At 56.9% G+C, this 6,000-nt stretch overlaps 1 protein-coding gene across 1 annotated transcript in view; it reads right to left on the reverse strand.

The window, feature by feature from the left end:
- Positions 1 to 5,141, reverse strand: part of KNL1 (kinetochore scaffold 1) — a 46,445-nt gene extending 41,304 nt beyond the window's left edge. Inside the window, exon 1 of the mRNA XM_038741158.1 lies at positions 5,085 to 5,141. The gene's annotated coding sequence lies outside the window, so the exon portion shown is untranslated. The remainder of the gene's footprint in view (positions 1 to 5,084) is intronic.
- Positions 5,142 to 6,000: the final 859 nt, after the last annotated feature.

Below are 6,000 nucleotides of genomic sequence, written 5' to 3' on the forward strand. Positions count from 1 at the left end.
CCCTTCTACTGAATCTACAAACCACCAATCAATAGCATTTATTGAATATCTACTTTGTTTAGAGCCTGAATTATGTGCTTGAAAGAGTACAGTAGACATGATTCCTAGCTAGCTTGCCACCCAGCAGGGTCAGCAGCCACTAAAATAACATAAGAAAGAAGAAAAACTGGGTACAGGGATGATTTTAAGTGCCAACACTCCAAATACCTTGAGTCTCAAACCAGGTTTAGCATGCCTTTTCCTCTTCACATTGAGCTCATCCCCCTCCCAATCTCAGCCTATCTCACTTTAGGGCTAGAAGGCGCATCCTCAGGAGATTTAGCTCAATGCTCTGCACGCAGTAAGCGCTCGATAAATACCATGAATTGGATCAATCAATGCCTCTCCCTGGTCTTCCAGGCTGCCCTGACTTGCCTAGAGGTGCTCTGTTATGGGGAGCCCGTGACCCCTGGGGTCCTTTTAAAGAGTAGAAGCTTCTAGAGGACAGACAGGGCTTGTTAGCTCCTATTGGCATGGTGTGTGCCCGGGCAGGCAGGTAATAAAGCGTGGCTCAGTGGTAAGAGCAGAGGCTTTGGAGTCGGAAGTTGTGGGTTCAAATCCCGGCTCTGCCAGTTGTCAGCTGTGTGACTCTGGGCAAGTCACTTAACTTCTCTGTGCCTCAGTTACCTCATCTGTAAAATGGGGATTAAGACTGTGAGCCCCCCGTGGGACAACCTGATCACCTTGTATCTACCCCAGCACTTAGAACAGTGCTTTGCACATAGTAAGCACTTAATAAATGCCATCATTATTAATAAAGATAGGGCCCGGGCAGGGAGGATTTTGGCATCAGCGGCTGGATGGGTAGGTGGGCTGCCAAGGGGACACGGGCAAGGAGAGAGGCTGCTGGCGGGGATGGAGGGGCCTGTCCGGTTGTTGATCAGGAAATCGGGGGCTGGATTGGGGGTGAAGGGAACAGGAGGCCTGAGGGGGAGCAGGAGGCGAGGAAGAAAATGACGCAAGGAGGACATGGAGCAGGGGGCCGGGGGCTGAGGAAGAAAATGACCCATGGATGACATGAAGCAGGAGGCTGGGGGCTGAGGAAGAAAATGATCTGGGGATGATGGGGAGCAGGAGGCCTGGGGCTGAGGGGGAGAACGGGGAGGAGGGGTCCGAGGGCCTGACGGGGGAGAAAGACCCGGGGATGACGAAGAGGGGGAAGCCAGGGGCTGAGGGAGGAAAATGAGCCGGGGAGGATGGGGAGTAGGGGGCCTGAGGAGGAGCAGGAGGCCGGGGGCTGAGGAAGAAAATGACGTGGGGGTGACAAGTGGCAGGAGGCCGCCTGAGGGAGGAAAACAACTTGGGGATGACGGAGAGTAGGGGGAGGAGGGCCTGACAGGGGGCAACGACCCGGGGGCTGAGGGAGGAAGGAAAATGAGCCGGGGAGGACAGGGAGTAGGGGGCCTGAGGGGCAGCAGGAGGCCGGGAGCTGAGGGAGGAAAACCGGCCTGGGGATGACGGTGAGCAGGAGGCCGGGGACTGAGGAAGAAAACGACCCGGGGATGACAGAGAGGGGGAAGCCGGGGGGCTGAGGGAGGAAAATGAGCCGGGGATGACCGGGAGCAGGAGGCCGAGGAAGAAAATGAAGTGGGGGGGGACGAGGAGCGGGAGGCCGGGGGCTGAGGGGGGAAAACGACCCGGGGATTCATTCATTCATTCAATCGTATTTATTGAGCGCTTACTGTGTGCAGAGCACTGTACTAAGCGCTTGGGAAGTACAAGTTGGCAACATCTAGAGACGGTCCCTACCCAACAGTGGGCTCACAGTCTAGAAAGGGGAGACAGAGAACAAAACATATTAACAAAATAAAATAAATAGAATAAATATGTACAAATAAAATAGAGTAATAATGACGGGGAGCAAAAGGCCGGGATTCTGAGGGGGAGAAAGACCCGGGGAGGACGGGGAGCCGGAGGCCGGGGGCTGAGGGAGGAAAACGTTAAGCGCTTAGTACAGTGCTCTGTACACAGCAAGTGCTCAATAAATACAATTGAATGAACGACCTGGGGACGACGGGGGGGGGGGGGGGGCAGGAGGCCGGGGGCTGAGGGAGAAAAATGAGCCGGGGACGACGAAGAGGGGGAAGCCGGGGGCTGAGGAAGGAAAACGTTAAGCGCTTAGTACGGTGCTCTGCACACTGTAAGCGCTCAATAAATACGATTGAATGAATGACCTGGGGACGACGGGGAGCAGGAGGCCGGGGGCTGAGGGAGAAAAATGAGCCGGGGACGACAAAGAGGGGAAAGCCGGGGGCTGAGAGAGGAAAACGTTAAGCGCTTAGTACAGCGCTCTGCACACAGTAAACGCTCAATAAATACGATTGAATGAGTGACCTGGGGATGACGGGGAGCTGGAGGGCGGGGGCTGAGGGAGAAAAATGAACCGGGGACGATGAAGAGGGGGAAGCCGGGGGCTGAGGGAGGAAAACGTTAAGCGCTTAGTACAGGGCTCAGCACACAGTAAGCGCTTAATAAGTACGACTGACTGAATGAATGACGTGGGGACGACGGGGGGCAGGAGGCTGGGGGCCGAGGGAGAAAAATGAGCCGGGGACGACGAAGAGGTGGAAGCCGGGGGCTGAGGGAGGAAAACGTTAGGCGCTTAGTACAGTGCTCTGCACACAGTAAGCGCTCAATAAATAGGACTGAATGAATGAATGACGTGGGGACGACGGGGGGCAGGAGGCCGGGGGCCGAGGGAGAAAAATGGTCCGGGGACGACGAAGAGGGGGAAGCCGGGGGCTGAGGGAGGAAAACGTTAGGCGCTTAGTCCAGTGCTCTGCACGCAGTAAGCGCTCAATAAATACGACTGAATGAATGAATTAATGACGTGGGGCAGAAGGCCGGGGGCTGAGGGAGAAAAATGAGCCGGGGACGACGGAGAGGGGGAAGCCGGGGGCTGAGGGAGGAAAACGTTAAGCGCTTAGTACAGTGCTCTGCACACAGTAAGCGCTCAATAAATACGACTGACTGAATGAATGACTTGGGGACGACGGGGGGCAGGAGGCCGGGGGCTGAGGGAGAAAAATGAGCCGGGGACGACGAAGAGGGGGAAGCCGGGGGCTGAGGGAGGAAAACGTTAGGCGCTTAGTACAGTGCTCTGCACGCAGTAAGCGCTCAATAAATAGGACTGAAAGAATGAATGACGTGGGGACGACGGGGGGCAGGAGGCCGGGGGCCGAGGGAGAAAAATGGTCCGGGGACGACGAAGAGGTGGAAGCCGGGGGCTGAGGGAGGAAAACGTTAGGCGCTTAGTACAGTGCTCTGCACACAGTAAGCGCTCAATAAATAGGACTGAATGAATGAATGACGTGGGGACGACGGGGGGCAGGAGGCCGGGGGCCGAGGGAGAAAAATGGTCCGGGGACGACGAAGAGGGGGAAGCCGGGGGCTGAGGGAGGAAAACGTTAGGCGCTTAGTCCAGTGCTCTGCACGCAGTAAGCGCTCAATAAATACGACTGACTGAATGAATGACTTGGGGACGACGGGGGGCAGGAGGCCGGGGGCTGAGGGAGAAAAATGAGCCGGGGACGACGAAGAGGGGGAAGCCGGGGGCTGAGGGAGGAAAACGTTAGGCGCTTAGTACAGGGCTCTGCACACAGTAAGCGCTCAATAAACAGGACTGAATGAATGAATGACGTTGGGGACGACGGGGGGCAGGAGGCCGGGGGGCCGAGGGAGAAAAATGGTCCGGGGACGACGAAGAGGGGGAAGCCGGGGGCTGAGGGAGGAAAACGTTAGGCGCTTAGTACAGTGCTCTGCACGCAGTAAGCGCTCAATAAATAGGACTGAAAGAATGAATGACGTGGGGACGACGGGGGGCAGGAGGCCGGGGGCCGAGGGAGAAAAATGGTCCGGGGACGACGAAGAGGGGGAAGCCGGGGGCTGAGGGAGGAAAACGTTAGGCGCTTAGTACAGTGCTCTGCACGCAGTAGCGCTCAATAAATACGATTGAATGAATGACCTGGGGACGACGGGGGACAGGAGGCCGGGGGCTGAGGGAGAAAAATGAGTCGGGGACGCCGAAGAGGGGGAAGCCGGGGGCTGAGGGAGGAAAACGTTAGGCGCTTAGTACAGGGCTCTGCACACAGTAAGCGCTCAATAAATACGACTGACTGAATGAATGCCGTGGGGCAGAAGGCCGGGGGCTGAGGGAGAAAAATGATGCGGGGACGACGAAGAGGGGGAAGCCGGGGGCTGAGGGAGGAAAACGTTAGGCGCTTAGTACAGTGCTAAATACGACTGAATGAATGACCTGGGGATGACGGGGAGCAGGAGGCCGGGGGCTGAGGGAGAAAAATGAGCCGGGGACGACGAAGAGGGGGAAGCCGGGGGCCGAGGGAGGAAAACGTTAGGCGCTTAGTACAGTGCCCTGCAAACAGTAAGCGCTCAATAAATACGACTGAATGAATGAATGACGGGGGGACGACGGGGGGCAGGAGGCCGGGGGCTGAGGGAGAAAAACGTTAGGCGCTTTGTACAGTGCTCTGCACGCAGTAAGCGCTCAATAAATACGACTGACTGAATGAGTGACGTGGGACGACGGGGGGCAGGAGGCCGGGGGCTGAGGGAGAAAAACGGTCCGGGGACGACGAAGAGGGGGAAGCCGGGGGCTGAGGGAGGAAAACGTTAGGCGCTTAGTACGGTGCTCTGCACGCAGTAAGCGCTCAATAAATACGACTGAATGAATGAGTGACGTGGGGACGACGGGGGGTAGGAGGCCGGGGGCTGAGGGAGGAAAACGTTAAGCGCTTAGTACAGTGCTCTGCACACAGTAAGCGCTCAATAAATACGACTGAATGAGTGAATGACGTAGGGCAGAAGGCCGGGGGCTGAGGGAGAAAAATGAGCCGGGGACGACGAAGAGGGGGAAGCCGGGGGCTGAGGGAGGAAAACGTTAGGCGTCTAGTACAGTGCTCTGCAAACAGTAAGCGCTCAATAAATACGACTGACTGACTAAATGACGTGGGGATGACGGGGGGCTGAGGGGCCCGAGGAGTGGGGTGTGCGGGGGTATAATGGAGGGTGACGAAGTGTGGTGGCACCTCAGGCTCGGGCCGCAAACCGCCTCTTCCCGGTCCGGTCCGGTTCGGTTCGGTCCGACGGCCCACGGCGGGGGAGCGGGGCCGCCTCGTCCGTCCGTCCGTCGGTGCCCGGGCCCCCCCCGCCCCGCCCCGCCGTTCTGGTCCGGACCGGTCCGAGCCGGTCCGAGCCGGTCCGGGCCGGTGAGGGAGAGGCGGCTCCACAGGCCCGCCTCAGGCCTGGGCCTCTCACCTCAGTGGCGCAGTTCAAATCTAACCGCCCGCCTGCCGCGCATGCGCACACCCTTCTCCCTCCCCCCCGCCCCCATCCGCCCCAGACGCCTCCGGGGCCCCGCGGCCCAAGTGCGTGCGTGCGTGCGTGCGTGCGTGCGTGCGTTCATTCATTCATTCATTCATTCATTCATTCATTCATCATCATCATCATCATCATCATCATCATCATCATCATCAATCGTATTTATTGAGCGCTTACTGTGTGCAGAGCACTGGACTAAGCGCTTAATTCATTCATTCATCCATCCATCAATTCATTCATTCAATCGTATTCATTTATTCATTCATTCATTCACTCATTCAGGCGTATTTATTCAGCGCTTGCTGTGTGCAGAGCACTGTACTAAGCGCTTGGGAGCGCTTACTGTGTGCAGAGCACTGTATTAAGCGCTTGGGAAGTACAAGTTGGCAACGTATAGAGACGGTCCCTACCCAACAGCGGGCTCATCCATCCATCCATCCATTAATTCATTCATTCAATCGTATTTATTGAGCGCTTACTGTGTGCAGAGCACTGTATTAAGCGCTTGGGAAGTACAAGTTGGCAACGTATAGAGGCGGTCCCTACCCAACAGCGGGCTCATCCATCCATCCATCCAGTAATTCATTCATTCAATCGTATTTATTGAGCGCTTTCTGTGTGCAG

The sequence above is a fragment of the Tachyglossus aculeatus genome (assembly GCF_015852505.1).
Source record: "Tachyglossus aculeatus isolate mTacAcu1 chromosome 12 unlocalized genomic scaffold, mTacAcu1.pri SUPER_6_unloc_1, whole genome shotgun sequence".
Classification (NCBI taxonomy): Eukaryota; Metazoa; Chordata; class Mammalia; order Monotremata; family Tachyglossidae; genus Tachyglossus; species Tachyglossus aculeatus.